The sequence below is a fragment of the Callionymus lyra genome, chromosome 10, assembly GCF_982586985.1.
Source record: "Callionymus lyra chromosome 10, fCalLyr1.hap1.1, whole genome shotgun sequence".
NCBI classification, from domain to species: Eukaryota; Metazoa; Chordata; class Actinopteri; order Syngnathiformes; family Callionymidae; genus Callionymus; species Callionymus lyra.
The window spans coordinates 14,848,764-14,860,479 of record NC_141827.1 but is presented as its reverse complement, the minus strand read 5'-3'; positions in this window follow the sequence as shown (position 1 = coordinate 14,860,479).

The window sequence follows — 11,716 nt, the reverse complement described above, 5'->3', positions numbered from 1 at the left end:
CAGGTGGGGAAGGGGGGGGGGGTCAGCAAAGACAGATGGATGAAGAAAAAATAGAAAGTTGGATTTAAACAATGCAGTAAAATGTTTGTTTATTATTTATTTATTTGTTTTGTATACATTTGATTACATATAAGATAAATATAAAGCTCTTTAAAACAACTTAATGTGACTATGGATTAATTTAAAATGTGACAATAAATACTTACATGTTTCAAATCTTGAAGTCTTCCTCTTCAAGATGCAGTAAGTGATGATGAGAGATCATCATGATGTTATCTTTTAAAGTATTAAAAGGTTTTCCCCCTTGAAATCTTGGCGAACAAGAGGTTATGAGAGCTGAGTCCATTATGATGTAATAATGGCTCCACTCCTCCAGGCAGCTGTAATTACACTCCACTTTCTTCATACAACAAGTCCATTGGAGGTTGACACTTCCTGAATGGATGACACACAGTGACAAACGACAATGTTGACAAATCACAGCAAGTGCAATATTTTGTGCAATTTCACTTCCTCTCCCTGAGGAATGTGCAATACATCCCAGTGCAATATTGCAATTCTCTCTTACTCTCTCTTATAAAAACATATGAAGATGCTTTACATTGTATGTACATTTGTATCTATATGAACAATTTTTACATTTTTATATTCTATAAATTTTAATTTACACTTAAGTTTGTGTTTTTTTGTTTTCTAAAACTGACTAGTTGAACCCACACAAGATTTCCAATGTCCCTGGGTTGTCTGTTTAAGCACAGAACATTAAAATGGTGAACAAGATTTAATCTCCAGAAAAACTAAGCATTTTCAGTGGGCGGAGCTTAAGCACATTTTTTTATGTAAATATTTCAATGAAAATAGTTTTGGTCACATACCGATGATACAATAGACATCACAGTTCTTTTTAAGAGACATATGAGTTCCTCTTTAATTTTTTTCAAGAGATACTAATAAGAAATATTTTTTCTTTGCCTTAAATGGTGCTTGGTTCTGTTTCCTTATATTGCTTGTGTTGTGTGTTATTAAATGTTGTATCTATTCTGTACTGCCACCAGAAAATCCTATTTTGTGTTTACAACACTGGCAATAAAGTTTTCTTAATCTGATTGTGATGAGCTACAGGTCCGGTCCAATTGTGCGCACCAGAAAGTATGTTTGCGTTACTGATGCTGTCAAAAAGAAGGACACACTATATTTCAACAAAATACCAGCTTTTTTTATATCAAATGTTTAGTGTATTCTTGTAGTCTCTGGAGTCGTGACAGTTCATCAGCTCATGGTCTTTTAATTTTAGTCTGACATCACAATCCATGTCCAGCTGTGTTTTTCCAAGCGGACATTGACCCGGTCGTACTTCTGACCTCCTCTGGACACTTTCCCCCCTTTGACCACGGCAGCTTTCACCTATTGAGACATTTGTCCAGGCCTGTCGTTCTGTCTTCAACGATGTTTTAAATCTTATCCTTTCACTGACATCTCATTCTGCCTCACACTGTCATTGGGAGAGTCCCGGGATAACTATCTTTGCTCCCATCACCAGGAGGCCTCAAGCTGTCCAAACAATGGAGGAGGAGGGGACAGCAACAAGTACATCGGTGTCCCAGGGAAAGAAAAAAAAATGTTCTTTTACAGAAGCAGGGGGGAAAAGGGATTGGTTCTGGGAAATATGTTTCGTTATTGTAGTGAGTGTCATTCATTCATGTAAATATACCCAAATAACTGAATTATTTAGCCATGCTTAACCTGAAATATACAGTGTTGTGTTATCAGTTTTATCTTGACCTTTAAAGTATATACTTTATTGAATATTGTTTTGATTGTTTAAGCGCTTCGTGACTCCGGTCTGGAAAAGCGGTATATAAATAAAAATGACTTACTTACTTACTTAGTATATATATAAATATATTTTCTTAATTTCTTATCTTTCATGATTAAAAGATTCATTCTTTGGTTTTATAGCTTACATACTTATTCATTCATTCATTCAATTTAGACTGTTTAGTCTTAGATATTTTTTATTTAAATTGTCTTGTCTTCATCTTGTTGTCCTCCATTAATCCGGGTCGTGGGGGCAGCAGCTTCAGCAGGGAGGCCCAGACTTTCCTCATCCCATCTATGTTGTCCAGCTCTTCCCGTGGGAGCCCCAAGGCTTTCCCAGAACCAGCTGGGAGGCCTAGTCTCTCCAGCGCATCCTGGGTCTGCTCCATGTCAATTTAAAAATAATTGTGATAAATTAAACAAGATAGGGTATTTTTCCATCTCTAATTTATATATTGTTGTTGCTTTACTTAAATAATACATTTATTCACGTGTCTTAAAATTACCTCGCAATTTTGGAAAAGGAAACACTTTGCTTGTTAAAAGGGTTTGTATTCGTCATGATCTTAATTGGCCACTAGGGGGCTGACTGTAGGGTAGATTCCAGAATCAAAGAACAAGTTCAGGGTCAAGCATGTTCCTCATAAACAAAAAAACTCAAGGGTTCTGTTGTATCAAAAAAAAAGGCCTGAAGGTGTGTTCCACTCACGAAGTTACATTCTGAAGCGTTTCAACAGGGTTCATTTAAGAAAAGTGACGCATGCTGGAATTTCTTTTTACTTTGCATGTCTAACCAGCTTCCTTCTCGAAAGCACCAACGCATTAAATACAGTTTCAGACCTCAGGTCTCATTATCTCATCCTGTTAACTGCATGACTCATAGGGATTGTTTTCTTACTCAACTGCTGGGTTGAAAAGGGAACGTTAAAAATTGACTGCTGCGTTCTTGATAAGTCGAACATTAACTTTTTTTTACCACAGCATCTAAATCCAATTAAATATACTCATATTATTTATCTATCATAGAAGGATTCAAGGATGTTTTCATTGTAACTCTTATCACTAGGAATTCATTGAAATATGTTACTGAGGACGTGTGAGAGAGTGCAGTAACAGCGTACCAGACAAAAAACATAAGCAATAATAATAATGATCATATTAACAGTACCAGGTTCACAGAATCAAACAAACACATCAACAAATGTAATATAGGCTGTTCAAGCAACATTTAATTTGCAGATAAATTCAGTCAGCAAGCTCATGTTCACCATTAAGATTAGGAAACTAAGAACATGTATAAATCTGCCAAATTGTCAAAATAAAAGATGATTTATTGATAAGAGATTAGTCAATAAGTGCATTAAAGTATATATGAGCTTCAACAAGTTCCTCCAATAAAATGCACAATATCGCCATGTCATATAAGACACAAACCAGGCGATTACAAAACCAACAATACAATAAATACTAGGAAAAAAAAAACAGTCAAACATGTTGGGGCAGTTTTGTGCCACTTCATTTACATTATGAATGGCAGTGGATCAGACTATATATTTTACCGTTTAGTATTCTTGTCATTTATTTTCTATATCGTTGTTCATTGCAACATACAAAATATATTTACTTTTCTGAATAAGTTTAGGACAGCAGAACATCCTTTATTTGGCCTTGACGGTCCAACACAGAATAAGAGAATTATAGTCATAATAGTAATGGTGCATTGCTTGAATGAAGTACCAATAGAGTACTAATATGAATGTTGTGTTAACAAAGAAGACAATCCATCTAACAGCTGAGGGGAAGAAGCGCTACTTCTGTCTAGTTGTTCTTCTCTGGATGTCTAGCAGCATCTTCCGAGAAGAAGGAGGGTATAAGAGTCGTTTTGTTGGTTCTCTATCTGTATTTGTAAATGTCCACCTTAAGTTGCTCTTGAGCTGAGGATACCCTTCACAGCAACCATAGATGGCTCACAGGACTGAGCTTTCAAGACCAACATGCCTAAATCTCCTGAAGAGGAGCCACTGGTGGACCTTCCTGACCAAACAGGACATGTTGGTGGTCCTGGTCAGATCATCGCTCGGATGATATTCGGGGCTATAATTCAAAAATCTGCTCCACTGATGTTCAGGGGAGGTGGACACAACCAGCTTTTTCGGAAGTCCACTATCATATCCTTAGTTTTCTTTAAATTGATGCAGTGGTCTTTTTCCCAGCATCAACGCTCTAAGTGTGTTACCTCAGTTAATACTCGGATGAAGCCATCGTACTTTAGCAGGGTAAACAGTAGGAGGCTCATCACACAGACCTGTTGCTGAGTAAGAAGGAAGAGAAGAATTTATTGTAGATCATGACAGTTTTTGGTCTTTAAGTCAGGACGTCTAGTGTCCAGTTACAGAGGGAGGCTTTTGAAACCAATTGTATGGAGTTTGCATAACCAGGATGTTCAGGATGATGGTGTTGAAAGCAAACTTGAAGTCCATAAATAGATTTTGTTTTCCTCCAGATGGGTTACAGAAGTGTGATTTAGCTGTTGTTGTTCAGCACTTCCACCGTGCAGCTCTTGGTAACTGTCATTGAGGTGGATTTAATGTGGGATGAAACCATTGCTTGTGAGAGGGAGATGTTAAATATGTCTATAAGGATCTCAGACAGCTCAGTGGCAAAGCCCCTCAGCACTATCCCTGGGCCAGTATTATTTCAGGGGTTAATCTTCCGCAGGGACTTTTCCACAACAGCAGGCGTCACCCCTCGGGGTCTCCTCATATGGAGGTATTTGAACTCTGGTGCATGAAAAACTGAACGTATCAGGGAGGTCTTGGTCAAAATAGCATTATGCATCTCTCTTTTAATGGTCTGTGATGCACTTCATGCTATAAGGAACATTGGAGGAAACTAAATCAACATACTGTCAAAATTGCAGCATTTGAGCAAAATTGGATTGGAAAATGATCTTCCTAAAAGTTTTATATGGTTTACATATGACAAGGATTTAGTGGAGACTAGAGAAGATACACACGATAACCTCTGTAGAACGTTACATACATCATACCAGCATAAGACGAAATACAATTTTTGCTTTTCATCATCACGATAATCAGTTGTTATCTCGACCCATATTCCAACTTTTGGTAACACTATCACCATCGTCTTGTATTGATACCATATTACACCCACTTTAGTGGCAGGATTGTCGGTAAAATCACAATAATCTCTGGCTTACTTTACAAACAAAGCAAAATATGTACTTGCACCTTAATTACTAGTTTCATATGACTTAGACTTGATTAGACAAACAACTCATAGGAAATTCAGAGACTATTCAAAATGTTTGGTTTTTTTGTCTTTTGCTGATAGTCCCATTCTTGTGTATTCAGGGAAATGGCATTAATGTTGTGATGTGACTACAAAATGAGGAGGATATTGTCCGTAGAAAGGGAAAATTGTAATGTAATGACAGTCACTGTCTCAGACGGTTAACAAGATGACAATGACATGAACAGTAATCAGCCAGGATTCACATCAGTAAACAGTAAGTAAAGTAAGTAAAGTAATGATTATTTGTAAAGCGCCTTTCTAGACCAGGGTCACAAAGCGTTTTGAGAATCAAAAACAATACACAGTTAAAATATATACTTTAAAAGATCAAGACACATAAGACAAACACAGGAGAAAAATCACCAACACCATAAAATCAGGGAAAAAGCCTGCACAAATATGTGTTGATGTCTTAAGATGTTTCTTGAAGGAGTCAGTAGATCCATCAAGTGCAAAGAGAGAGGAAGATCGTTCCAAAGCTTAGGAGCAACAGACTGGAAGGATTTCTCTCCTCTGGTCCAGAAGCGTGTTCAGGAACCATCAGTAGATTCTGATCCACAGACCTCAGAGCCCGAGCTGGGGTGTAAGGCTGGATCAGATCAGTGATGTTAGGAGGAGTCTGACCATGAATAGATCTGAAAGTAAGAACCAGAATTTTAAAGTTGATCCTGAAAGAAACTGGCAGCCAGTGAATAGTTTTAAGGAACAGGGAAATGTGAGTTATTCTACCAGAGCAAGTCAGAATTCTCGCTGCAGAGTTTTGTATTAACTGCAGGCGAGACAGATCCTTCTTGTTTAGACACGAAAATAAACTGTTACAATAGTCTAAACGAGAAGACAAAAACACATTATAAGCTCTGGATCGTGTTGTGACATCATTTTCCTAAATTTAGAGATTTTTCTGTGTTAAAGGAAACAGTTTCTGGTCAGTTTTCTGCAGTTTTGTACTAGAGGTGAAGAGGTGACAGTAAAAGTCTGAGCATTAAAGTGTTCTAATATACATAGTGTTAAAACACTAACAAGTGGTTGTCTAATGTTGCTCTTGTCGTGAAGTGTAAAATTCTTCTCTAACACAATCCACAAGCTCTTCATTGTGTCTCCCTCACACACAGAATAATGCTGTTCTACTCTGCTTGACATTTGGCACAGAAGTCTTTTACCCATTAAGAATCCATGTCTTGGTGCATGTTGGAGCTTGCTGTCCTGAGGAAACATGGTGCAGTGCAGTGGTTCACTGATCCAACTCTGGCCTGAATGACTAAGCCTTGGAATCATCATTATTCCACTAATCTCCAAGTTTCCAAAATTCACTCTCAGTGGCCTCACAGTGAACCCCTCATCTGACAAATAAGAGACAGTCATGGGTGTGAAACGGGCTTCATCAGACACTCATATGAATGTGAGAGGGGATTAAGACGTGGCAGTAGAAGGAGAATATTCCTCACATATAACAGTCATTTGCATTTACAATAAGAGAGTCTTATCTCTTGAAAAATGGAAAATCACTTTTCCTAAAGTGGTGCAATGGGGGAGTAAGGCGGGTGATTGGATTAATAACCTGAACAGGTGGGAAACAGATTGTTGGCCATCAATATTCAGCCCCAAAAAAACAAAACTATGTGCAACCCAGGCATATTAAACTTGACATTTTTTAACTAGAATCAGAATAGGAAACGTTTATTTCCAGTGTTGTAAACTTTTATGTGAGTAAGAAAGTAAGTAATAGTTATTTGTAAATCTGGTGGAAGTACAGAATGATAGAATGAAATAAAACATCACATAAAATAGGCAATGGAAAAACAGAACCAAGCACGAAGGCATCCACTCTGCTCGAGACAAACGTTGGCATTGTTTTGTACAAAAAATGATCGCAAAACCCAAAATCCATTTTGTATCAAAAGAGCTGATAAATGATTATCTAAAAATTGAGCAATCCAGCCACTGACTCACCTGATTTATTTTAGATAGTCTAGTCATCACTCTGCTCATTACTCAACTTTATTTTTAAGTGAGTGTCACAGGTGTTTTCAGTTTCTTCTGCCGCTGCGGGACGTTGATGATGTGCCACATTCCTCCCCCTAAATCAACTGTGAAAGGTGTGAGTTGATGAAAACATACAGAAACCTGATGCTTCCATTAATGTGTGACTTATCTGTAAAGAAGGATTTCTGCCAGCAGCACTTACATATGGGGTCACAGGAATTGGGAAGACATGTCGATTCCAAAGATTCCTCTTTGCTCCAGGCCTTCGTATCATTCAGTAGCCTACTGTTCTCCAAACCCTTCACATCCTGAGTTTCACAGGAAGTCTGTGGAGAAGAGGTTTGGTTATTTGGTTTAAGAGGACATACCGCCCTTGTGCTCTCACACGTGTCATTAGTGCATTCTTCACACATTCTTCGCTTACAAATGTATCTGATATGAGCCTTTGCAGTGACAACTTGTAATTTACATCCTTGTCTATTAGAAGTTTTAATAATAGTGTGATTACTGCGTGAGTTTGTTCCACAAATTGGTATGAAGCGCAAGCTAACACAGGCACAGGAGTCACTGCTGATCCTGTTCATACATGGACTGTAATTTCAGATACATGCCACACATGTGGTAGAAAGGCCTGCAGGAGTGGGCAAAAAAAAAAGTGTAATTTAGTGCATCGGCATGTTATTACCTTTGGCTTCTCTGGGATTAAACTGGTTGTCAATCACTATGAAGAACAAAGACGGCAGAGACCTCCAGTGCAGCGAGATGTCTGCGAGTCAGCACTGCACGACTGTTCGACGCCAAATGCAAAAAAAAAAGGTCTTAACCAGCCCTACACGCCGATCCATGCTGTATAGAAAAAGGTACTGTCTGGTTGTGGGTGCTGGCACTCGTCCCTTTTACAAAATGAGGTTGAGATCTGGTCCACCAGTGACAACGGTGGGATAATCTCCCGGTAATGTACTCAATGGACCAACCCATGCTTAGTTTCGGAGATTTCACAAGATAGAGCTCCTTTGTTGCATCGTGGTTTCGCCGCTTGCATCGACTTCAGTAGCGTAGACACTTATTCCACCTTCGGCCAATTTAGTTGCACGCTTGACATGATCTGTTTGAGTGCACTTCACAGGAGGAAAATGTTGTCTTTGTGGTCGCTCCTGCTTACATACCTGTGGTTCAGTTCTCTGCTATGGGAAGCACCGCAAGACAAGCATAACAGATCAGAGCCCGTCCATTCTATCGACCTACGATAGGGGTTTGAAGAAACCATGGTTTGCCCCACAGCCGCCTGGCTTTGACCAGCCCAGAACCTGCATGTGAACATGGTGCCATTGGGGGAGCTCCAGCATCATGCAGCAGGCTACTGGTTGGTCGCCTCATCATCCATGACTTGGTCATCTATTTCCACTTAAAGGACAGAGGACACTTGTTTGAGGACAACTAGGACAAAAAAATGGAACTGCATCGGTGGCCATGGCCCTTGAAGGGTCTAGGAAAAATACAAGACAGACCACCAAACAGCATCTAGTGCAGTTGTGAGACTGCAATAGTCACTTATGCTATTCTTGCTCATGGTCAAGTCCAACAGATGTGGCTTTCCTTTGGCAAGCCTCCTGCCCACAACATTCCCATGACAACACTTTTGGTAGACAAACACATCTTTTGATTGTGTAAACCATGGTTAGCGCCAAAGGCTATACAAAATATGTAAGATCATGAATCTGGGCTCACAAGTTTTTTAGGTTTTACTTGTTGAGGGTGAGCTCTGAGCACCAGCACTGAATAAAAAACTAGTTCCTGCTCTTGGCATTCTGTTTGAATTGTAGTGCCTTCTCACTCATTTCATTGGTTGGTACCGAATACATTCTGGGGGTAGACTGTGGTAGCCGGCTTGGGTTGAGGGTGAACCCCAACAGCCTTTATTGGGTCAGAGTGGGCTGCAACCAGCTTGGCAGGAGCTCAGCTAGAGGACAGAGCACTATAATGAAAGCATCAGAAGTGTATAAAGATGTGTCTTTAGGTTTTTTATTGTTATTTTTCTTGTTGTATCCATGTGTTCTCCTGTCTTAAAGGCAGAGCTCAATTCCCATTGCAGCAGTGGCTGGCCTTCGGGGACAGCCAGGGATTCAATGTGGTCTCACAATGGTCAGAAAAGTAAATCTATGTCTTATGTTATGTCATATTGTATCCACTTGGCTGCGCTGTTTTCCAGGGTGGGCCATACGTAAACTGACATATATGTGTCCTGTTGGTGGATATGCATCACTTACAGTAAATTGACAGTGTTGTGTCCTGTGATTGGACATGTCCATTTTTTTTTTGCGCAAAATATTTCTGAATAGATAGCATGGCTTATCAATGATAACTAAAGATCAATTTAAGAGACATTTAAATCAACACATTCCTTGCACTTTTACTTTCTTAGCGCTGACAAAGGCTCAAGGCCACCTCTTGATCCACCAGCAGAGAGTCACTTGTTTGGTTCTGAATTTGAAAACACATGTGTCCATCACTGCTGGGACAAAGCTCAATAGTGTAACTACAGTAAATGAGAGTGATGTGATATACAGCAGTGGTCTCCTAAAACATGCTAGACATTCTTGTACAAGTATATATACAATCCCACTGTCGGAGCAGTGTTGTTGCACTGACTGGGACTATTTGACCAGCTGCCTATGGAAAGCACATCTATTGAGGAAAACCTTCGCTTTTGTGCCCACTCTTCTCAGAGTTAAGACCTTCTCAATGGTCTGAATTGAAATCCCTTTAGACGTGATCCCAATTGTGACACCTCCACAGCCCCCATCGCTCTGGTGTTGGCTTCTTTTCAAACTCTTAGCTTTACCCTCTCTTAAAGAGATGGCTTCCCATTTCCATCAGGCTTTTGCGTGGATCTACAACTGAGACTTTGCAAGTAAGACGCTGGGAATTTTTGAGGGTCACTGTTCGGTTGTTGTAGCAACATTTATCATGGATTGAATGTAGCAGATGTCAGAATGATCCATCAGTGAGCAGCTAGAAGAATTCACACACCACTTTGACACACAAACCCCTATAGATGTGACGACATCGCCATTTCTACCACATCAAATCTTAGATTTTGAAGCACAAGCTCAGATTTTCTCTTTCAGATCAAGGTGATGAATCAACAAGCCTCTCTTGGCAAGAGACCAACTTGAAACAAACTTGGGTTAAAAGACACGGTGGGTCTATTCTGTGAAAAATCTGTATGTTTTCCATGTACTTATGTTGGATGTGTGTGTCTTTCCTATATATTCAGAGACAAATGAAGACACACAGCTGTAAATATGACCAACAAGAGAGTTTGATAAACACATTTGTCCTACATTCATGATCAAAAACTGCTGCTATTTCGTCACAAAAATAAACGATACAATAAACACAAACAAATCAGAGATGTGAAGTTAAACTAAAGACTATTAAACAAAATCCAAATTGTGTGGATAAGATAATTTGCTCGTTTCATTTTATATTTTGCGGCAAATCTTTTGAAAACAATAATTGAAATTAATAACTTCCTGTAACCAACACAGCTTTCCTACTGGAATTTCATGTAAAATGTCTTCTGGAATTTTTATTAAACAGGATGTGCAATTACGGCAAAAATCATAATCTTTTAAAAAGTTGACAAAAAACGCCCAAATGTAATGAACAATGATACCAAATAAATTTCATAAATAAAAAGAAATAAACATTTTTATATTTACCCGGAAAAAAAATCCCCGGTGGTGTTTCCAGTTGTTGCGAAACTTCCAAGAACAGTAAGTCTGCTCTGCGTTAGATTGTTTAAAGTCAATATCTAATTATTATTTATATTCTTCCTTTGATAGCAACACACGAGAAAGACACAAGGCATACCGATAATCTTGTTTTCATAATTGTGGCTGAACATAATCAAAATCAAATTTCAGCACCTCGTCGATCCCAACGAGGTTAGTAAAATTATTCGCCACTACTTCCACACTTTTATTGTTTACCTCATGATCTCTTTTAATGTACTTTCTAATGAACCAAAACGATGAGTCAAAGTTTCTCTATTCTAACCGACTGAAACTGCCATTACTATACCTGTTATTTCACACAGGTGAGTAAAAAGACATATATAAGTGGCATTATGTGTTTGAAACATAATTATTTCTCACAATCTTGACAGTTAAAAAACATGTTCCAGTTTCTTCTGTTCATCCGTGAATAAAAAAAATGTAAAATGTAATTTGCATTAAGAGTTGTTACGAACAAAATTCATTAAAATGTGAACACATTCAAACTATTTCCTTTTTCGTATAAAGTTTTCCCTCAGACAAAACAACCATCGCTCCTTAATTCGTGGCCATGTATGTGACTGGACTGCCACCCCTGCCTGAAGGTTTCTGTAGATGTATTTGTAAATGAAGAGGGATTCTATGGAATTCATTGTTTCGTGAAAAGTTTTCATTCATTTCCAGAGTAGTACATGTTGCCCCAAGTTTATTGATACTGAGGCCTTCATTAATAGATCATTAATATTGCCAGATTGTCCAATTAAAAACTGCCAGACTACTGATGCTGCTAACAAACGCATTGAATATATAATGTCAAGCTA